Raw genomic sequence first — 24,322 nt, forward strand, 5'->3', positions numbered from 1 at the left:
TATTTAAGAATAGCAAACATTTCTTACCAAATAATTTACTGCTGTGAAAGTTTACTCTTAACCACAACTGGCTTAAGATAGGACAGGCCACTGCTTGGGTGAGGCAATTTTAGAGATGTCGAAAAGCCATCTAACTGCCATGAAACTTTACCAAAAACTTCACTTTTATTGGTTTATGGTGTGAATTCTTATTAAAACCTAAGTAATCCTAAAAAAGACATAATATTCTCAGCTGTTAGTTATTGTTTGTGATTTCAAGTCTCTGAAAACAAACTTTGATTAGGAAGGAGTAAGGGCTGATATTTTAACTGAATATTTGAGAGAAAAGTGAGGAATGCGAAGATGAGGAGGAACATAGATTAAAAAGTTTAAAATTTCATGACTTTATTCAGGGCTGGCCCTAACAGTTAATCTAAAATCAGTAGCTAATGATATGCCACCAGCCCCTTGCAGATACTTGAGGATTCAAATCCAGAACCTACGCTAATTATTAAAGAACTGCAAATCAAAACTACAGTGAGGTATCATCTCACATCAGTCAGAATGGCCATCATCAAAAAATCTACAAACTATAAATGCTGGAGAGGGTGTGGAGAAAAGGGAACCCTCTTATACCGTTGGTGGGAATGTAAATTGGTGCAGCCACTATGGAGAACAGTATGGAGGTTCCTTAAACTAAAAATAGAGTTGCTATATGATTCAGCAATCCCAGTCCTGGGCATATATCTGGAAAAAATGAAAACTCTAATTCGAAAAGATACACTGGCATCTTTTTTTTTTAAATAGTTTTTCAGTTTCATGTATTCATGTACCTCATAGTTTATTCAGGAAGATTTTTAAATAACAATTTAGATAAATCCTAAGAAAGCATGCATTACTCCATCAAACAATTAATTTTCAGTGAACTCCTATTTTGATACCAGTTGGTGATCATTGTTTTGTATGTGTATATGTGTCTTTAATTTAGAAATGTTTCCATTTGGTATTGCCTTGCAATTTGTTTGCGATTTATTTTGCATGGCAATTTTATTAGTTGTTTTTGATTTCATAAAAGTGCCTTTACTGATTTAAAAGCAAGTATTTCATTTCATTTCTGTGGAAAGTCTAGTGGAGCCTTGAAAGTCCTCAGCTCAGTTTTGGGATTATTTTTTACTTTATTTTTGTTTTTGTTTAGCTATCTCTGATTTTTTCCCCTCCATCTAAACTTTCAATAGTTCAGATGTGTAATATATTTTAAATTACAAATCTAACCATGTCCTACAATGTCCTAGAAATGGTAAGTGATTCATTTTGTCCAGAAGCAATATCACCATGAAATCAGAATCTTCTTTTGTTTATTCCTGGGTTCTAAGGACACTGATAAAAAAAGCTAGAGTTTTCCAAGCAGCAATAATCACGGAAAGAGGGTTTTTCTTCACTGTTATTTATACACAAAGTTTTCTATTTCTCTTATATATTATTATGACTTTATGAAATATCACAACCGCAATTTGAATTTTAGACAGAAATTTAAAAGAGTATTTTTGAGGGTATGAAAAGTAAAACTTTTAGTTGTTTGGTTTGTTTAGTTGTTTCCTATCTTCAAATTTCTCCTTTATCCCCAGAGAAAACCCCAAACAAAACTCTAATAATTTCTTTTTCTTATATCAGTGTACTAACCTACACAGTTCAAGTGATTAAAAAAGACCAGCAAACTTCTAAGGACATACCAGCTACTTCCAAGTTGCCTTGCTCCCAGATGAGTGCGAAACTGACCATTCACTTGAGCTTCTATGATGGTGGAACCACACAAGCCAGGAAACTAGGATCAGGAGCTGAGGCCATAGGATGGAGGATGTATGATAGCTTCCCTGTACCTTTAGCTACGCAATCCAAAGGAAGGCTTTGAAAGTGCTGAGGGTTTGATGCCAAAGAAGAAACCCTTTCAGATGCATTTACCAAATGTTAGCTTAACATTCTTGGCGTGGTTTTCTGTCAATTAAATTACGTCATAAAAATTCCCATGATCTCATTAATTTCAGTCGTTGGGTAGAAGAAAACCCAAATAAACTACTAACTTGTCATTCACTTCTTTCAGCAGACAGAAACTCAGTTGGAAAATGCAGACACAAGATGAGCTACTGGAATATAAAGAGGTCGGATGGATTAGGAGCCATAATGGAGACACGCATGACCTTCCTTGTGTGAAAGAGGAGACTGGCCGGGAGATAAACAACAGGAAAAAGCAAGAGTGAAGGACTCTTGGCAGTGATCCAAGTAACAGCCTAGGCTAGAGGCAAGAGAAAATCAGCTCCGCTAGACAGAACAAGGAATGATAGGTAAGTGCTTGGAGTCAACCAGTGCTTCCAATGACAGGTCGGTATAGGAGAGTCAGGTTTATAAAAAGGGCCAGGGACCGAGCAGGTATGAGAGAGAATCCAAGCAGAAAAGTATAAAATAAACTTTGTAAAAAATGGAGCACTTTGCAATTCTGTATTGAGAAGCATATCTGATTTGTACTTAAAGTTTTTGGGTTTTGTTTTGAGGGCTTGCTCTGATGGGGCATATAAAGCTGTTTATAGATAAAAATAGAAAATACAGCTATCTGCTTTTAAATCAGTAAAGGCACTTGTATGGAAAAAAAAAAAACTAATAAAATTGCCATGCAAAATAAATCACGAACGAATTGCAAGAAACAGCACTTACTTTAATGGTTCCATCAATTTCATGGGGGTGATCCTAACACACAATTTGGCTAGCCAAGCTGTTAAAAAAGAAAATTCAACTGAGTAAATGTGAAGATCTAGCTGGCTTTATCGAGCAATTCATGAATCTGGCAGCATCCCATCCAGTAAATAGAAGGGTGCTCCAAGGGGTTGTACAAAATGGAAGTTATTTGTAGGCAGAAGGAGGGTGGGGCAAGGAAGATATTAGCAAAATAAAGGATCTTTCAGGCCAGAAGTCACCTTCTTTGGGGAGAAGGGTGAGTGTCTTTCACCACACAGATTACTTCTCCTTCCTTTGGAGGGGGTCCATGTGGCAGATTACCTCACTGGTGCTGACCAGAAAATTCCACACTGACCAATTAAGATTACATTCCTGGGGAAGGTTGAAACTACAGTGAGGTCAGGTATTAAATCTAAGTTTAGTTTCATAGGTTTTAGCACAAGTGATGCCATCTTAGGCCTGTGGTTTTCTCCTTAACAAAGCTTAAATAAACTTTGATAAATACTCCCATGTAGGCAGCGTATGACTCAAGGGGTTACAAAACAAAGAGAAAATAGCATATCCAAATTAAGGAATTTAAGGTTTGGGGATAATTGCAGTTTTCAAGATAATGATTAACAACAGTATACTCCCTGGCAATAACTGTTGCTAAGAAAACCCTGCGCTGGGACTTTCCTGAGAATCCACCAACCAATGCAGGGGACACGGGTTCGAGCCCTGGTCCGGGAAGATTCCGCATGCTGTGGAGCATCTAAGCCCATGCACTACAACTACTGAGCCTGCACTCTAGGGCCCGTGAGCCACAACTGCTGAGCCCGCGTGCCACAACTACTGAAGCCCGCACGCCTAGAGCCCATGCTCCGCAACAATAGAAGCCACCGCAATGAGAAGCTCGCGTACCACAACGAAAACCCAATGCAGCCAAAAATAAATTAAATAAATAAATAATTTTATAGAAAAAAAGAAAGAAAACTGTGCTGTTGCTGGTGGTCACTAAGAGAGGAGGAAGGAGAAGGCAGAGAGAATCACTCTATCAGTTTGCTTTTTTTTTTTTCTGTTAATGAAGTAAAATTTAATAGCTATCGTATCATCAAAGCTTTGTAAATGCAACTGTAAAGAATTACAGTTTTTTTTCAAGTGAAAAATTTATTGGATAGCATTTATAGAGTGCAAACGATATGCCACATATGATTCTATCATCTTATGCTCTGTGCTGTCTTATGCTCTGGGAACCCAGATGAAAGCTTGTCAGACCACAGTTCAAGTTCCCATAGGTGTTTATTCACATGCATTTTGAGGAAAATTTGTACGGAGAACCTAACCTAGCTACAAAACCTCAGACCACATCAATGTTTTTGAAAGGTACAGAACCACAGAGACAATTTAACACGGAGGAATGTGTAAAAAGAAAGAAATTTTCCAACGATTGCCATTTAGCCAGTAATGGCAAACATGTTCAGATTTCCTTGGTTCCTTTGCAGAGTCACTCCACTGGGTACAACTGCCCTCACGGCAGTGGCAGTGGCAGTGGTGGGGAATCAAATTTCCAATGGTCCCCCCGCTTCACCTCTTGGAGCCAACAACATTAAGACACAGGATAGTCAAGACTCAGCTCATTTTCCCCTACTATGCTGGATCTCTGGTCTTTTCAGTAATGATGTCACCATCCACCTTTTTGCAGAATCCAGAAACTTAAAACTTAGCAGAGACTGTCCTCAGGCTTTAACATCGCATTGTAATAAACCTGTACATACTGTTGACTCAAGCTATTTAATATCCTAATCATCCATCCCCTTTGTTTGATCCCCCTGCCCTATGACAACCTTTATTTTCCCAATCTGGACCAGACCATGGCTTCTTTCAACCTCCAGGCTTGACTGCCTTCAAACTGTCTGCTTTTTAAAGATTACCAGAGTAACCTTATAAAACTACAAATATTCTTCTGATTCTCTTGCTTAAAATGCAACATAGTTCCTTCGTGCCTATGAGTCAAGTCTCAGTGTCTCAACTCCTTAGCGAGTATCTAAGGCCTAACTTAATCAGACTCCTTCTTATTTCTTCAGTTGTATCCCCAAGTTCTTTATGCTCCAAAAATAGCAAATGACTTATGTTTTCTTGTACATATGTATTAGGGGTTGTTTTTTTTGTTTGTTTGTTTTTTTGTTTTGCTGTACACGGGCCTCTCGCTGTTGTGGCCTCTCCCGTTGCGGAGCACAGGCTCCGGTCGGACGCGCAGGCTCAGCGGCCATGGCTCACGGGCCCAGCCGCTCCGTGGGACGTGGGATCCTCCCGCAGGACGTGGGATCCTCCCAGACTGGGGCACGAACCTGTGTCCCCTGCATCGGCAGGCAGACAACCACTGCGCCACCAGGGAAGCCCTGTATTAGGTTTTATACTATGGGGAGTCGTCTCTGCCAGGACTTCTCTTGTTCTTCATATCAGCCTTGCAACGTCTTATTCACCCTCTAAAATCCTTCAATTTCCTATTCAAATGTGTCTTCCTCTCTGAGCCCCTCCCTACCTCAAAACAAAGCAAAAGAATGTTCACTTTTTTCCTTGTTCACTTCCCTGCCTTTTATATACCTTTGTTAGGACACATATTTTTAGATTTTTTTTTTGATTGCTTCTTTCTACAGTAGTGTGAAAACATACTTAATCTTAGTACTTGAAGTATTTTAAACAGTCATATGCATGAAGTTCTCAGCATCTGTTTATAGAATTAAAGATTTGTCTTAGAGTTCACAAGAGAAAAAAAGGGTCATTACTGACAGCTGTAGTGCAGGGAGTTATAAAAGAGTTCAGTATATCCTGGGAACGGTGGTTAGTTTTGTGTAACTGGAGCATGTGGTCATATGTAATAGGAAGTGGTGGTATTTGTTGAGGACAGATTATAAAACATCTCATATGAGAAATGTAGGCGGCTCTTGAAATAATCTAGAAATAATCTGGAATAATCTTGCAATAATCTAGAGCCTGATTTTAGCAGTGGCAGGTTGGAGGGAATTTCCTAGACATTTCTGGGAATAGTGTCCATATTGGATGTGTGACATGAAGGAGAGTGAATAATGGGAGATGCGTCTGTGATTTCAGCTTGAGAAACTGGGTAGATTGTGACACCGTTATTTGGGATAAAGAATATAGAAGGCTGACCAAAATTAGGAGACATTCTTTTTTTTTTCCCCAGATAAGGGATTTCAGACACTTGAAGTATAGAGCACGGTTATTATCTGCATAAAAATGAAGGTTGAGTATGTTCGGAACTTACTGTCCCTGAGACAATTTCAGTCTAGAATGGCACCAAGATTAAATTCCCTGAATACCAGGAGGGATTTTGAAGGAGTAGCATATTGCCACCTCTGCCCTAATATTACCCTTCTCTGCCTTCTTGAAAAATGTCAAAATAAACAAACAAAATATATTTTGTTTTTGACAACAGAAAAAAAGTCTCTCTGTGCATCTCCAGAACACCTAAAAAACAGTAAGAACTTTACGTCTGGGCTAAGGCTTGAACTTAATATGAGAAATAATGGAATGGGGCTTCCCTGGTGGCGCAGTGGTTGAGAGTCCACCTGCTGATGCAGGGGACACGGGTTCGTGCCCCGGTCCGGGAGGATCCCACATGCCGCGGAGCAGCTGGGCCCGTGAGCCATAGCTGCTGAGCCTGCGCGTCCGGAGCCTGTGCTCCGCAACGGGAGAGGCCGCAACAGTGAGAGGCCCGCGTACCACAAAAAAAAAAAAAGAAAAAAAAAAAGGAATGAACATGCTTTTGTGAATACATCTGGGAATCCCGTCAAATAGAGTCCTTGTTACCAAATACTTAACTAAAGGATATAAACACCAAACAACATCATGAACATTCAAGTCCCAGACAAGTGCCTTTATTTTAGTTAAAGGCCAATCTGATAAGTTAATTCTGAATAATATTGTGTGGACAAGGCTTCAACTGTTTGTTCATGATATCACTTTCCAGAAAGTTTACTTGGTGAGATTGTTTATAAAAACCATGCTTCTTTGTAAAGTTTGACTCACTTTTAAGTGCCCAAACAAAGGAAATAATGTTTGAGGTATAACAAAAGGGTAGATCTCAATGCAAGGCAAGGAGCAAAAGCCCATTTGTATGTGACATATTTATATGTAAAAAAGACCTCTTTGTCTTAGAGGAATGTAATCGCTCCTGTATATGCCTTTGTATTATACACAACATATTTAATCTTTCCATGAGCATTTACTGACAACTTTTTTAGCAATGGAAAATACAAGATGAACAAATTCTCTACCTTCTTGGCTAACTGGTCGCTGTGTTTTCAACTTTTTCTTATGTAGTATGGATTCTAGTTTCTGTATCATTCTGCTTGTCCTACTCTGGACATATTCCATTTTCTTATCAGTCAACTCGAAATATAACTAGCAGATTGAATTTTAACCCTTCAGCCATTGACTGAGATAAGCTATAAATACTAAAAGGCTCAATTCCCCAGATTAAAGAGCTATTATGTCTGCTAATGAAATTTTATCTTACATTAAATTTTAGGCTTGGCATGCCTACTTTGGCTTCACATTGAGCTGATATTAAGCTTGTCATTCTTAAAAAATAAACTGTCAGTAAAATTTCCCCATCCGCTTACTCAAGTGATTTTTTAAAATTAAAAAAAAAATATTCTAACAAGAGGCCCTAAGATTTATTCCTATTAAGTTTCATGCTGTTGTAGCTCATTGTCTGAGCATGCCAGGACTTTATGAGTAGTTCATCGGTCCTCTGATGCAGCGCCTATCCTAACAGCATTGTGGCTTTGGAGACTTAACCAGCTTGGCTTCTTTATTCAGTGCAGTGACAAAATCCAGTTGTAAAAAGGACATGGGAGAACCCTGTTCTATGTAACTACAGAGTTTTCTGCCTGTCATCTTCAGTGACTGATCAATTGCATTCATCAACAATTTTCTGGATAATATTGTTCAGTTAAATATGATTTCAACTAATCGGACTATAATATAGGCCACAGTTTTCAATCTTGTCCACAGGCTATGAGTGATGTACTGAAGGGGAGCAGGCTATGCCACCCCAAAAGAAGCCACTTTGACATGTTGATTATTTTTTATTCTTTATTTTTAAAATTTTATTGGAGTATAGTTGATTTACAATGTTTTGTTAGTTTCAGCTGCACAGTAAAGTGACTCAGTTATGCATATACATATATTCATTCTTTTTCAGATTCTTTCCTCATGTAGGTTATCACAGAATATTGAGTAGAGTTTCCTGTGCTATACCGTAGGTCCTTGTTAATGATCTATCTTATATTTAGTAGCGTGTATATGTTAATCCCAAGCTCCTGATTTATCCCTCCCTGCCACATTTCTCCTTTGGTAACCATAAGCTTCTTTTTGATATCTGTAAGTCTGTTTCTCTTTTGTAAATAAGTTCATTCGTATCATCTTTTTAAAAATTAGATTCCACATATGAGTGATGTTATATGATATTTGTCTTTGTCTGACTTACTTAGTATGAAAATGTCTAGGTCCATCCACGTTGCTGCAAATGGCATTATTTTGTTCTTTTTTATGGCTGAGTAATATTCCATTGATTATTTTAAAGTTACTTAAGAAACAACCAGTGCAAGATGGACATGCTGACTTCCTTTGCCCCCCCCGGAAGCATGAAATAAATCTCCCACGGGAAGGGTATCCTCCCTATACCAGGAGGTAGAAGGCATTCTTCTCACCAGAGATAGGGAATTTAGGGCCAAGAAAGTTGTATAAAAACACGTTGTAACTTCTTCACTAACTTGGTACCCCAAGCTCAAACCCCTTTTACTTGTCAATGCCTCACAGATTTATTTTTTCCTTGTTTAAAAGGTATAAAAGCTGCCTGCTTGGGTCACTTTTTTTAGTCTCATTTTATAGATTCTGTATATACAAAATTAAATTTGTTTTTCTCCTGCTAATCTGTCTTATGTCAACTTAGTTATTAGACCAGCCAAAGAACCTAGAAGGAAAGAAGAAAAGTTTTCCTCCCCTACAGTACTTACATGAATTACTGAAAATTAAGATACTTTCCCAGTACTTGTAAGTTTCTTTTGATCTAGTCAATAATCCTATCTTATTACATATTAGTCCATGAAAATTTATGCCTTATGCCTTATGCCTGTATATTTGTTTATATTGATGATCAACTTCTTAAGTGATGTATTAAATCATCTTTTTCATAGTCCTTTGTAGAATTTTCCTGGGGACCGATGTGAAATTTGGCAATATTTAATATCACAACTTTTTTTATCCCCTTTTGGAAAAATACTATGGTGACATTGGTAAATCTAAAGTTACCCAGCACTTCTCTCTATATCCAGGATTTTTTTTAAAACAAAGGTTACTGACAATATTTCTTCAATTGTATCTGAAAGTTCCCTCAGCATATTTTACTTTAACACATTTTAAGTATCTAAGAATGACTTACTGTGTCTCATCTTCATTAGACTTCAGCTCTCACTTAATAAAGTTTTAAAAACTTTTCTGTGTTGCAGACCTTTCTCTTTGATTAAAAAATATTAGTAACGACAGAAAGGACACTGAAAATAAGACAAGTATTTTGGTAACATTATGCCATCTACCTAAACGATTGTGCTTAGGCCATCTTTGGTCTTATTCCAATTTATCTGTTTCCCTTATACTAAAATCATAAAAATGGAGTCTGGACCATGCTTTCATAGATCCTTGGTTCATGTGCTTTACTTCATAGCATTTAAAATTGTAATTTTCAAAATCTGAGCTCAACAGAAAGCCCACTTTGAAACTCATTTTGTTTCTTTAGAAGCTTTGTTCTGTCAATTCAGAATAATTTGTGACTGTACTAATGTTAGAATGTTTCATCCCCATTGAATATTAGTTCATTGAAGAGTTTCTCACTATTAGATCATATCTATTTTCTCCAGGTATTTTGGAAATGAGGGAGTCATGTTTGCTTACAGTCATCTTTCCTACCTTTATAATTACTTCCTATGTCATTTTTACTTACAATTCATTCCAAATTTTGCTTATTGTTTGATTTTTCCAAACTAGCCCATATACATGGTATAAAATTAAATAGTATTAAAGAATTTATAACATTTCATCTCATTCCCCACCATTTCCAATCCTGCTACTGACAAGCAAGCATTTTGTAAATTTCTTCTAGTGTCTCTTCTAGTGGTTCTACCTGTAACTATTAATAATATAAAAACATTTCTCGATTTATTAAACAAAATTTTGATTCTCCTACAAATGAGTAAGAGTTAGTTAAAATTCCAATACCCCCATCTAGCTGTCTCATAATATTCTCAATTTTATTAGTTATATTTTTACAGGCATTCCTTGTTTTATTGGGCTTCACTTTCTTGCACTTCACATGTACTGTGTTTTTTACAAAATGATGGTTGTGGCAGCACTGCTTCAAGCAAGTCTATTTGTGCCATTTTTCAACCGTATTTGCTCACTGTGGGTCTATGTCATGTTTTAGTAATTCTCACAATATTTCAAACATTTTCATTGTTATGATATTTGCTTTATTGTGGTGGTTTGGAATCGAACCACACTATTTCTAATGTATGCCTCTATTTTAGTTCAGTCATTGCTTGATTTTGTAATCTTGATCCATTAATTTCAGACAGTCTCTCCTTCAGTTGAAGGTACTAGCTCTCCTCACCTTCCTTACATCCACCTTCTAAATTCTGTCAGGTATAGCTTTATCTTTACAAAGGAAATACCAATGGTATACATATATATAGTTATATATATATAGTTACATATAGTTATATATATGTAGTTATATATATAGTTATATATTGTGTAAGTTGATTCTTGAAACTCAGTAAATAGCATGTAATGACAGCTATGTAACTACTGCCCAAGAAAGAACACTCTGGTCTAGGATACCATTTTAATCTCGTCATGTCCAATGTCACATGCCCATGACCTCTTGAGAAGAATGCTGCTTAAATCCCAAACAAATGTACTTTTTATATACTTCTTAAGTTGCCTGAAATCATGCCTTATTTTATTTTGTTTCATAAATTCACCATGGCCTTTTAGTATAGTTCTTTTATTTTTTTTTAGAATTTTTCATTTTCCCTACATTTTTGTGGCTGAGAGAATAAATATATGCATTCTTCAATATAACACTAAGAATATCCAGTTACCTATTATTTCATCTGTTAATTGGAATGTATCCCATTCTTTTAAAAGATATCCTTGGAGTTCATTGTCTTAGGGATCTAATTTGAACCAATTTCTTTCTAGGCTTTTTACAAGCAAGTCATTCCAATGTTTGTTTCACTGCATTCCTAACGCAATTGCAGTGTTTCTCTTCCTTGATCTTTACCCTTGTTTTGTGGAGGACAACCTCAAGAAATTTCCTCAGAAAGGGGACATCAAGAGTGAACAGTAGGGAGATTCCTTAAAAAACTAGAAAAAGAGTTACCATATTATCCAGAGATCCCACTTCTGGGCATAGATCTGGAGAAAACTATAATTTGAAAAGATACATGCACCCCAATGTTCATAGCAGCACTGTTTACAATAGCCAAGACATGAAAATAACCTAAATGTCCATTGACAGAGGAATGGATAAATAAGATGTGGTATATATACACAATGGAATATTACTCAGCCATAAAAAAGAATGAAATAATGCCACTTGCAGCAACGTGGATGACCCTAGAGATTATCCAACTAAGCAAAATAAGTCAGACAAAGACAAATATCATATGATACTGCTTATATGTGGAATTTTAAAAAAATGATAGAAATGTAGTCATTTACAAAATAGAAATAGACTCACAGACATAGAAAACAAACTTATGGTTACCAAAGGGGAGCGGGGGTGGGATAAATTAGGAGCTTGAGATTAACAGATACATACTACTATATGTAAAATAGATAAACAATGAGGACCTACTATATAGCACAGGGAACTATACTCAATATCTTATAATAACCTATAATGGAAAAGAATCTAAAAAAGAAGATATATACATATATATGTACAACTGAATCACTTTGCTGTACACCTGAAACTAACACAACATTATAAATCAACTATATTTTTTAAAAAAATTAAAGTGCCAATATAAAATAAAAATTTTAAAAAACTTTAAAAAAGTGAACTGTCATTGTAGCTTATATTATCTTTATTTTATACCACAATTGAGTAACAAATTGATCAAGTATAGGGCTATATGTTAGTTGTTTATAAATCTACCATCAGTGCAATTTTGCTTGTTTTGTAAGTTTGATATCCTCTCTCTTTCTCTGCCTGTCTTTCTCAGACTTAAATTTGTTTATTCTTAGTGTTATGAGATTTCACAAGAATGTATATCTGTGTGGATTTTTTTAGCACCCATCTTTCTATGAATTGTACGGATCCTTTTTCTTTTATTTGTATGTTTTTTTTTTGTTTTTTTGTTTTTTTGCCATACGCAGGCCTCTCACCGCCGTGGCCTCTCCCGTTGTGGAGCACAGGCCCCGGATGCACAGGCCCCGGATGCACAGGCCCCGCGGCCATGGCTCGCGGGCCCAGCCGCCCCGCGGCATGTGGGACCCTCTGGGACCAGGGCACGATCCCGCGTCCCCTGCACCGGCAGGCGGACCCTCAACCACTGCGCCACCAGGGAGGCCCTATTTGTATGTTTTAACCAAACCAAATAGTTTATGGTGTTTCTTATCTTTCTCTTCACTGTTTTTGGTGTTGCCATTTTCATTTTCATACACTATAATTGATTTTGGTGTAAAATTCTTTGAGTTTTGACAAAAGTGTAAACAAGACAAGATACTAAATGGTTCTGTTATCCCCAAATATTCCCTGTGCTGGCTCTTTGCAGCCAAATCCTCCCCATCTCCTCAATTCCTGACAACTTCTGATGTGTTCACGTTTCCTATAGATTTGTCAGGTAAATAGAATCATACAATATGTAGAGTTTGAATCCAGCTTCTCTCACTTAGTTTAATGTCATTGGGATTCATTTATGTTGCGTGTATCACAAGTTTGTTCTATTACTGAGCACTATTCCTCTGTATGGATGTACCACAGTTTACTTATCCTTTCACCAGCTAAAGAACATTGGTTTATTTTTATTTTGGACAATTATGAATATAGCCAATAAGCATTCACATATTAGCTATTGTGGGAGCATAGGTTTTCATTTTATTTGGATAAATACTTAGGATGAGGGTTGCTCTGTACATGGCAAGTGTATATTTGAATATATAAGAAACCACTACACACTTTTCTGAAGTGCTGTAACATTTTGCATTTCTACCAGCCACACATGAAAGTTCCACTTGTTCCACATCCTCATTATCATTTGGTATTGTGCATTGTTCTTGGTCCTTGGCATTTTGGTGGTATCACATTGTGTTTTTAATTTTCGTTTCCCTTATGAATAATGATATTGAAATTTTATTTATGGCCGAATTTACCATCTGTATATCTTCTTTAGTGAAGGGTCTGTTCAAATATTTTATACAGTTTGTAATCGGGTTGTTTCTTTTCTTAGTGAGTTTTAAGTGTTCAGCAGGCATTTTAGATACCGTTCCTTGGTCAGATATGTGATGTGCAAAAAATCTTTTCTAGGCTCTGTCTTTTGTTTTCATTCACATGATAATGTTGTTTACAGAGCAAAAGTTTTAAACTTTGATGAAGTAAATTGTGTGTGTGTATATATATGTATATATGTATATGTGTATATATATATATATATATATATATATATATATATATATATATATGGATTGTGCTTTTGGTGTCATAGCTAAGAATTCTTCACATAACTCCAGGTCCCAAAGACTTTCTCCTCTGTTTTCATCTAGAATTTTTATAGTTTTAGGTTTTATAGTTAGTTCTGTGATTCATTTTGGGTTCATTGTTAACATGTGGTGTGAAGCATATAACAAACTTTTGAGGGTTTGGTTTTTTGTTTCTTTTTTTGCCTGTGAACATCTACATTAAGTCCTTTAACAGGACTCATTTGGGAGTCAGTGCTCTACTGTCTTCTTCAAGGGTTGCCATTTTAGAAGCACAGTGCCATTCTTAGTCTAAGGCATGTTTCTTTTTTTCTCCAGAGAATACTTTCTTCTTTTATCAACAGTGTTTTAAGATTTTATGATGATATAACCTAGTTTGAGACTTTCTATTCAATGTACTTGTTGGGGACATCAATACAAATGATATCTCAACCAAGAAATGTTGGCAAAAGAAATGGATTCCAGGAAGCTCTGGGCCAGCATATGCAAAAGTATTAGGAGCAAAGAAGGGAAGAGGAAACAAACAAGGGAGATGAAAATAAGATGGATGGTTAACATGGCACTTGGAGCAGCTGTGCTAGACAGTAAACTGCCCAGAAGAAAACACCTAGGCTCTTCTCAAAAGAATTGGACCACATTCTATAGGAGAAGTCAAGCAGCTTATCTGCATGTTAGTGATGTAGGAACCATTACTCTTTATTCCAGAATTTTGCAGAGTGGGGGAAAGTGTTGTGCAGAACCCAATCAAATGGTCATTTCCTGACTGTCATAAGCTCTAGTCATCTGGGGATCTCATTAATGTAGGGTGGTGAGAGAACAACAGGTAAATGTAGTAGAATAACTGGGCAGCAGTAAGGACCAACTGTGCTTAGTGATCTTCAGCATCTTCAGAGATGGGGCAGCATGGCTGTGTGTCCATCTCTAGACTCATACATCTGCCTAGTGTAGGTACAGAGTAGGTAGAAGGTGGGAGTTTTGCCCAGTGCCATTATGTATACTAACTTATGAAACCTCACAATCATCCACTGCCATCATCTACTTAGTTCTCATCACAAAGCTTTCACTCCAGTTATTACCCAATCCCCATTTCAGGATTTCCTCAAAGCCAGTGCTTTTCAAACACAAGGATCTAGAACTCCACGAATGAATAGCCCTCTTATCTGTCCATGCCTTTTGTGGCCTCGTCCCTCACTTGATTATCTTCTTATGTCATGGATCCCCTTCTGAAGAGAAAGGAAAAGAATATGGTAAATAACCACTGCCTCCGATGTGAGGATACCTACTAGACATGTCTAGTTGGACCAGCCAATGGAAAACTCTTTAAGACCATGTCTCCAGCAACGTTTGAAACACACCAGCAATCATGCAGAAGAGCAAGGTCCTGGAAGAAGCCAGCTCCATCCCCAACCTGCCAAAGCCACCAAGGTTGACAGACTGATTATCTGAGGAGGGGCCACACAAAGACAAGTGGCCTCAAATAGTTCACTGATGCCTGAGTGCCATTTGAGGAATGCTAAAAGCAGAAATAGATGAGAGGCTACATGGTATCACAGCATACGTGGCCTCCTTTGCACTCTGGTAGACCACTTGACCGCTAATATGTAGATGACTAAACCCTTGACCCTTGATTCTCTTTCTCAACTTCTATAAAGAGACTGTGGGCTGGAGCTGGACTGCAAAATATTTGCTGTTGGTCTCTGGGGAGATGAGTACTGAAAATGAGTAAACATTTAAAAACTCTTCTAGAAATGTAACATTGCTGTGACCTTTGAGCACATTTTGTATTTTATAAATGTATTGGTTCTTGACAGATTAGGATTTTAGAAAATTAAATCTGGTCTTTCTGAAATTCTCCATGGAACATAATACACATAAAAAATTAGTGCATTTCTCAGGCTACTGTAAATGTGAAATAATGCTCTTTTATACTTTCTCAAAGAATATTTTTTAATTTTAATATTCCCACCCTCACCCCCTCCCAAAAAAAAGGCAAAAAAGGGAAAAATATTCTGCCAAAATGACAAACTCTTTAAAAATGACCAAATCTGTTCCATTTTTTCCTTAAGCTAAAGTATGACTGCCAGTCAGAAATGGTCTTCCCTCTGGTTGGTGTCATGTTTCAGTCCTACCAGCATCATGTCAGGAGTGAGAAGGTCTTCAAAATTCCCCCGTTTCTTCGTTTTATTCTTCCAATTCTCCATTTTCTATTTTCCTGTTATTGATTTCAAGAGCAAGCAAGTTGAATATTTTGCAGGACTTTATTTAAATAGAAGCAACCCTGGGGACTTCCCTGGTGGTCCAGTGGTTAAGACTCTGTACTTCCACTGCGGGGGGCACGGTTTGATCCCTGGTTGGGGAACTAAGATCCTGCATGCCGCAAGGCATGGCAGATAGGCAGATAGATAGATAGATAGATAGATAGATAGAAACAACCCTAAAGAATGTTACTTTCTAAAAATTTGATTTCTCTCTTCTTTTGTTACTGCCTTCCACAATATCTGATTTTTTTTTTAGTGTCCCTCGTTGTTTACCAAAACATCCTAGTGGCTCCCTGTTGCCAGCTCCATCAAAGCTCACTGCATCTTGCTCACAGAAGCTGAGTTGGTGGCTTTCCCTGCACTGTGCTGAGTGTGTGTGCATACTTTTGCATCTCCACAACTTGACCCTCTTGTTTCCCAGGGGTGTGAAACATTGAGCACTGCCCTGAAAAGCAGACTCAAAGGTGTTATGTTGTGAAATAAAATTTGAAGAGCTGAGCTTTGAAACAGAAAATATTCACATTTCTACCTGAAATCTCTTTCCAAATGTCTGCACAGTATCAGGAAGTCCAAGATGAGAGCTGTGCTGATGTCTACATTCTGCCATCTCTAATGAGGTGGTAATTTTTGTGACCACCTCATTATTCTTCACTTGACTGTTATCAACTGGAAAAAAAAAAGAAAAAGAATTGGTTGAAATATCAGGAGACTCTGTTTTAATTTCACACCAGTGAAGAGCATAAATCTATGCTGCTCATTCCAGACTTGATAGGAACAGGTGTCTGAGTTTCAAAACTAAATAGTCAAGGGGACAGGAAAGCAGCACATAAGGGATGGGATACTCTTTACAAGTGTAATGCACTTACTTCATTGGTCTTTTTAAGCAGAACCTTTTCCATGGGGAAAAATTCCTCCATTTATCACAGGACTAATTAAGTGAAAATTACCAAATTTCCAGTAAACTAGCAAAATTTATCTAGCACCTACTTCATATAGATTTATCTTAGCACTCAGAGGGAGGCTTCCCTACTAAATTTAATTACTCCTTTTTATTTTTTAACAGTGATAAAATACACTCTTATTTACTTCGTTGACTCAGAGAGTTGTAAAAAAAATTTTTGCTAAAGTAGATACCAGGCAAACAGAACGGTGCTTTAGAAGTCCAGTTACCTTGGAGTTTATTTAAACTAAGAGAAAAAGGTCATAATGTTTTCATGCAATACATACTTCGTTCTTTAAATAACAATTGTGACAAATAACAGAAAGAATTAAGGAATGTTGTTTTTGTAATCCATACAAAACAACATTTTGGGTTATACATAATTTAAAGAAATGTCCCAAACACTTTTCAAAATACTGTAGTAGCCAATACATAGAGGCATGCCTTAGGTGGCCATAGGAATGCAGTTTAGAAAATAAAGGAAAAATCACACTGGAACTACTCAATTTCTTCAAAATCACTGAGGAAGAAAAGCAACAATGAACTTCCATACTGATTTTACATAACTTCTATACAGTACCTTGCCTTAAATCCAAGAGCAAAAGTTAAGACTCTCCTCTATTTTTGGTAAACAACTGCATGGTAAACTTAGATGACTTTTCCCCTGGATTTTACCTAGGAGTGGCCTTAAAATTTTTTATTTAAAAGAGGGCAGTTTGGCACTTTTATACTGATATCACCAATGTTAATATTTATTGGGATCTCAGGAAGATTCATATTCTTTACAGCTGATACAGCATGGGCTGGAGCTCCCACTAAGCCAGCCTCAGATTTCTCCAGTTTATTTTGTGCATCAGTTTGTGTAACAATCTTATTCATGTTGGTCTCCAATACCATTCCCCGCATCACCATTTCTGCAAGAATATTGTGAACCTTGTCTACATGGAAAATTAAATCTAGTTCACAGATGTTTTCAAAACACTTGTCTAATGTTTCCACAAATACTTGAATTAGATCTAAAATGCCAAGTTCACTTTCTGAAGAATCCACCCAGAAGACAAAATATAATGTTGCATAATGTCAATACATCAGTTTGTTGTCAGATCCTCCAATTAATAATCCTGCTTCTAGGAAATTACATTTTCATCTCTCTTAGATACCAAATGGAATGTCTCCCTGATGATTTGCTGTTGTGTATCTTCACTGTAGGGCCGGTAGAACTTGGAGAGCCGTGGCTTCCCGTGGTTGTTAAAGCAGAGGATTGCCTTCATGATGGCTGAGCCGGGCCCACTGGGTGGGAGCTGGGGGTCAGGGCGGGGGCGGGCGCCCAAGCCTTGCCTTGGGATCTCGCTGGTGATCCTTCCCCAACCACCCCCTCCCGCACACACACGCTAATTACTCCTTTTTGCCAAAGCAATGCTTTTATAGATTTAGCATATATATAAAATCATGTCTTATATCATATTAACTGTTTCTATTTCTCGTTCTCTCACTAGACTGAAAATTCCTTGAGGGCAAAGATTAAGTCTTAAACTTCTGTGTAACGCCCTCAGCATCTATCACAATGCTTTCTGCATACGAGATGCTCAAAGGATGCCTGATGAAATAAAATATTGGAAGAATAATAGACTGGTTCCCTGTGTGGGGTCCATCTGGGGGCCATGACCAAAGTTGGAAGACAGGATTCATTATTAATTAACTCATGTGGTCATTCCAAAAAAGTTTACTTTGTACCTGCTGTGTGCCAGCATTCTTTAAGATGCCAGGGATAGTTACAAAAGAGATGTAGATCGTGTAGTCAATGCCCTCATGAAGTTTACACTTGAGTTTGGGCCCAAGAGTGGATTGCCTTACTTCTGGCGCTGCATCCGATGTAATTGTGCCATGAGTGGTTATGTTCCCCCTTCCCACCCTAAATTCCTGACAATTATACACCTGCCCCCAGGGTTCCCATGATTCTTGTTTGCTTGCTGACAGATGTGAAAGTAAAAGTATCTGATTGCCATTCATATTCTCTGTACCCCTATTAAAACAAAGAGCCAGAGATTCTCATAACTACCTCATGCTTCCTGGAGTCAGGTATTCTCCAAGATTTGCTGATTTTGCCTCCCCTAATTGCATAGGGACCAGAGTTAGAGGCCATGGAGGAAGTCCTGACACCATTCAGTCAAGGCTGTGCAGTCTAGGAGAAAAGACTGAAAGGGCTTTAGAGCCTAGGAAGCTGGGTCTGATCTGAACCAAAATGCATATTCGATACATGGCCTGATGCAAATATCTTAGCTTTTATGAGCTTCACTTTTCTCACTTGTGCCTAGAAAATAAAGATGCTCACAAAGCAAAAGGAATTATGAACATTGTAGGATAAAAAGAGTCTAATTCTGAGCATTAAAATTGGTACCATTTCAAATCAGGCCATAAAGGGGACACACCCATCTGATTCCTCTGGCGGGTGTAACAGTTTTTTGAGAAGCCACTAGACTATCTATGAATAAAAGACTAATTTGTTACCTTTTCTTCCATTGGTATAAAGGACACTCCTCCATTGCCCTGTGGTTGTCACAACCACATTGTCACTTAACTGGATGGCAAGAATAATGAATTAGCAATCTGTCTTGGCTTGGGTTCCCCAGTAAGCAGAGACTGAAACAAGTACTTCAATGCAGGTAATTTGTTTGGGGGTTAACACAATGTGCGGGAGTGAAGAACTACAGAGACTAAAAAAAAAAGAAGGGGGAAAGAAACTTACATAAGTGTTCATTCTGGATTCATTATTAAGGTGTACAAAAAGGTCTTACTTCTGCCAGGACTAAGAATGTTATCTCCCAGAATAATCCATCTAAAGAACAGGAAGCAAGAGCTCCCAACCCTCACTGATCAAGGGTTGACTCAGGGCAACCCTGTATTTCCAAGATGCCTATGAAGTTAGGATGAACAAGTGCCTATGAGTGTCTGGTAGCTTTGGAGAACCACTAAGGTAGAGGGCAAAGATGCCCAGTCCATGCTAATACAAGATGCTGTCAATGAAAAGTGAATCACATCTTCTTCACGGAACTCTCCACCTGAGCTGTGGCTGGAATCAAAGTTATGGCCAAGAGGATATAAGTTGGCATACTAGATGCATCTGCTGTACAATAAGAACAGAACAAGAGATTTCTGTGGAAAAACATGACTTTGGGACAACCTGACACATAAAAACACATATCTGCCACCTATGAAGTTTTAAGGCCTTATATTAGACATAAAATCCCAAATAAGCTGGCTGCGCATATTAGTTCTTTGTGTTTCAATATTTCTCTTCCTTGAAATTTATATATGCATAAATAATTTTTATCTATGTCTAAATGACTATACTGATAAGTTTTGGCATACACTTACAGAAGAAATAATATCATTTCTACACAAAAAGTCTCAGAAAATTGAAACTCAACTCACCTTACGAGGCTGGTATTACTCTGCTATCATAACCAGAAAAGACATACAAAGAAAATTACAGACTAATATACCTCATGAATATAAAATTTTGAAAATTAATGAAATTTTAGCAAATTGAATCCAGCAATATTACAATAGGATCATAAATCATGACCAAATAAAGTTTTTCACTGGAAAGCAGGGTTGGTTTAACATTGCAAAATCAGTGTAATTCACTATTAATTGAGTTAAGAAAGGTGGGAAATGTGATCATCTCAGTAGATTCAGAGAAAACATCTGATAAAATACAACATCCATGACTGATAAAAATTCTCACCAAGCTAGAAATTGCAGGAATATTACTTAACCTGATAAAAGGCATCTATGAAAATACTATACCAACATCACAATCAATGACGAAGGAATTAATATTTCTGTGCTAAATTCAGGACTGCAAGAAGAATGTCCTCTCTCACCACATATATTTAATGTTGTACTGGAGTTTCTAGCCAAGGACACAAGACAAGAAAAAGAAATAAAAGGAATCAAGATTACAGGAGAAGTAAAACTGTATTTATTCACAGATGACATCGTTACCTATTTAGAAAATCCTTTGGAATATACAAAAAGTTATTAAAACTAATAAATGAGTTTAGCAAGTTTGCAGGATAGAAGATTAATATACAAATATCAACTGTATTTCTATATACTTTCAATGAACAATTAGAAATTGAAATCAAAAGAGTACCATTTTAATAGCATCAAAAATATGAAATTCAGCTAAGTTTAAAAATAGATATCAAAATTTGTGTGCTGAAAACTACAGAACATTGCTGAGAGAAACTAAAGACCTAAGTAAATGGAGAACCATATGGTGTTCATGTTAGGATGTCATTTATGCCCAAGTTGATCTTTAGATTCAAAGAGATCTTAATTGAAATCCCAGCAGTCTCTTTTGTAGAAGCTGATACTCTGACTCTAAAATTCATATGGAAGAGCAAAATACCAAGAATAGCAAAATAGCTTTTTAAAAAATGAACAAAGTTGAAGGATTTATACAACCTAACTTCAAGATTTACAGTAAAGCCATTGTAATCAAGGCAGTGCGGTATTGGCATAAAGACAGACACACAGATCAATGTAACAGAACACAAAATCCAGAAATAGACCCACACACATATGGTCAATTCATTTTTGAAAAAGTTGCAAAGGTAACGTGGTGGAGAGAGGATTGATTATTTTTTCAACAAATGGCACTGAAGCAAGTGCATATGTGTATGCAAAAAATACACTTTGATCCTCATACTATATACAAAAACTAACTCAAAATGCATCATAGGTCTGTGTAAAATCTAAAACTTTAAGAATTCTTGACTAAAACGAAGGGGGAAAACCTTTGTGACCTTCGTTTAAGCAAAGATTTCTTTTTCATATAAATTTATTTATTTATTTATTTATTTATTTATTTATTTATTTTTTGGCTGCGTTAGGTCTTCGTTGCTGCTCGCGGGCTTTCTCTAGTTGCGGCGAGTGGGGGTCACTCTTCCTTGCAGTGCACGGGCTTCTCATTGCAGTGGCTTCTCTTGTTGCGGAGCACGCGCTCTAGGCACTCCAGCTTCAGTAGGTGTGGCACATGGGCTCAGTAGTTGTGGCTCACGGGCTCTAGAGCGCAGGCTCAGTAGTTGTGGTGTACGGGCTTAGTTGCTCCGCAGCATGTGGGATCTTCCCAGATTGGCAGGGAAGCCAATGTGTCCCCTGCACTGGCAGGCAGATTCTTAACCACTGTGACACCAAGGAAGCCCAAGCAAAGATTTATTAGATCTAACATCAAGTGCATGATCCATAAATGAAAAAAATAATAAACTTTATTTCATAGAAATTAATGACTTCTCTTGCAAAGACACTGTTTAGAATGAAAAGACAAGCCACAGTTTAGGAGAAAATATTTGCAAGTAACATATAAAGGACTAGTGCCCACAATATATAAAGAACTCTCGAAACTGAATAATAAAAAAACAAACAAACAATTAAAAATAGGCAAAAATTTAAAGATATGTTACTAAAGAAGATATTTGAATGGCAAATAAGCACATTAAAAATATGTTCAACATCTGTAGATAAATGCAAATTAAAGCCACACCACAAGGGAATAACTCTACACATGGATTAGAATGCCTAAAACTAAAAAGATTGACCATACCAAGTATTAGTAAGGATGTGGAGGAATTTGAATTCTCATACACTTATGGTAGAAATGTAAAATGGTCCAAAAATGTTGGAAACAGTATGATGGTTTCTTGAAAATTAAAGACACACTTAACATATGATCAGTGATCACTCTCCTGTATATTTATCCAGAGAACATGTTCATACAAAGCATATGTCCAAACAAAGACTTGCACATAAGTGTTCATAAAAGATTATTTTGTAATAGCCAAAAAGTGGAGAAAAATATACATTAAGATGAGAATGGATAACCAAATTGTGGTATGTACACACAATGGAACACTACTCAGGAATAAAAAGGAGTAAGTTAGCACTAACTGTAAAGACAACAGCACAGATGACTCTCAGATACACTGTAGTGAGTGAAATAAGCCAGAGGAGGAAAAATACATACTATATGCTTCCATTTCTACAAAATTTTAGAAATAATCTATTATTAGAAAGAGTGGGTTTGATAACTGGTAGGAGGGAGATTTTGGAGAGGACACATATGTTCATTATCTTGATTATGGTGATGGTTTCATGATGGTCTCACATACTGATACATTCCACATACACACACGTGTGCACAGACATATGTAAAAATTTACCAAATCGTGCTATTTAACGTGCAGTTTATTGTATATTAATTATATTTCAACAAAGCTGTTTAATATAACTGCATCATTTTATTCCATCTTAAACATTGTATACAAATCAAATTTCCTTTTCCTTTCTAACTCAGGATAATTGTTTGGTATATTAACTGCATTTTTGAACCAAAGTGTACAAATAATGTCAATATCTGTTAGTTAATTAAGCCTGTTTACCCACACAAGTGGCCTTGGGCTTCTGTGTTTTGTGAAATTTTGTTTTAGCTTTTTAGAGTTTGTTATCAGTGGTTTCAAATATCAAAAATTTTGTCTTTTGATTTATTGCTTTAAACCTGTAATAGAATGTAACCCTTATCATCCAGTTAGAAGTCAACCAAAGATTATAGGATGATGTGTTATAAAAATACCATCTCTGAAGTCAATAAACTCAGGTTCAAATTCTGACTCTACCGCTAACTGGCTGTGGATCCAAGGAAAGTTATTTTTTGTCAAGCCTCAGTCACCCCATCATGAAATGGGACTGCTACTGGTTAATTCATTGGTTTAGTTTGGAGAATAAATAAAACATTGTATTTATATACAAGGTCTAGTACACAGTAGACATCAAATTTTTGCATTCCTTTCTCTCTTTTTTAAAGTAATACCTGTTATTTACTTATTTTAAATGTTTATTTATTTATTTGGCTGCGCCGGATCTTAGTTGTGGCATGCGGGATCTTCGCTGCGTGTGGGATCTTTGTTGCAACATGCGGGATCTTCATTGTGACACGTGGGATCTTTAGTTGTGGCATGTGGGATCTAGTTCCCTGACCAGGGATCAAACCTGGGCCCCCTGCATTGGGAGCACGGAGTCTTGGCCACTGGACCACCGGGGAAGTCCCTTGCATTCCTCTCTTCGTTGTATTAGATGAATTAACACTAACTCTCTAGCTGATAAAGCCCCAAAACCTCAGTAGCTAAGTGCAATAGAAATTTATTTCTTGCTCATGGAATGTCCAATTGGTAGCAGGGAGTGCGGGGTGGGGGGGGGGTAGCTTTTGGGGTCTTGGCCATTCAATACAAGGCACACTGCAAGCATCAATATCCAGCCAGCCAATCAGAGAGAGTTAGTGCAGGATATTTTGAGAGGTTTCTATGGGCCAGGCTTGGAAGTAGCATATGTCATTTCTAGCAACATTCACTTCACCAGGACACAGTCTTGTGACCATAGCCTAGGAAGAAGTAGAAACCAAATTTTGGTGAACAGCTAGCATGTTTCTACCACATTCCCTGTGCCAATCAAGAATGAAAGTCTGAGGAACACTCAAATGAGCTTTAGGATATAGCGTTAGTAATATCCATTTGCTATACGGAGCCTATGTCAGGGCTATATTTTAGAATTGAGGGTGCTGATACGTGAATTTTTATGTGAGGTGTTATCA

At 37.1% G+C, this 24,322-nt stretch overlaps 1 pseudogene across 1 annotated transcript; it reads right to left on the reverse strand.

Moving 5' to 3' along the window:
• Positions 1–17,358: 17,358 nt before the first annotated feature.
• On the reverse strand, positions 17,359–17,942 carry LOC307062448 (AP-3 complex subunit sigma-1-like; annotated as a pseudogene). The gene has a single exon. The product of its transcript is annotated as an AP-3 complex subunit sigma-1-like (transcript).
• Positions 17,943–24,322: the final 6,380 nt, after the last annotated feature.

Source organism: Hyperoodon ampullatus, assembly GCF_949752795.1.
Source record: "Hyperoodon ampullatus genome assembly, chromosome: 13".
Taxonomy (NCBI): Eukaryota; Metazoa; Chordata; class Mammalia; order Artiodactyla; family Ziphiidae; genus Hyperoodon; species Hyperoodon ampullatus.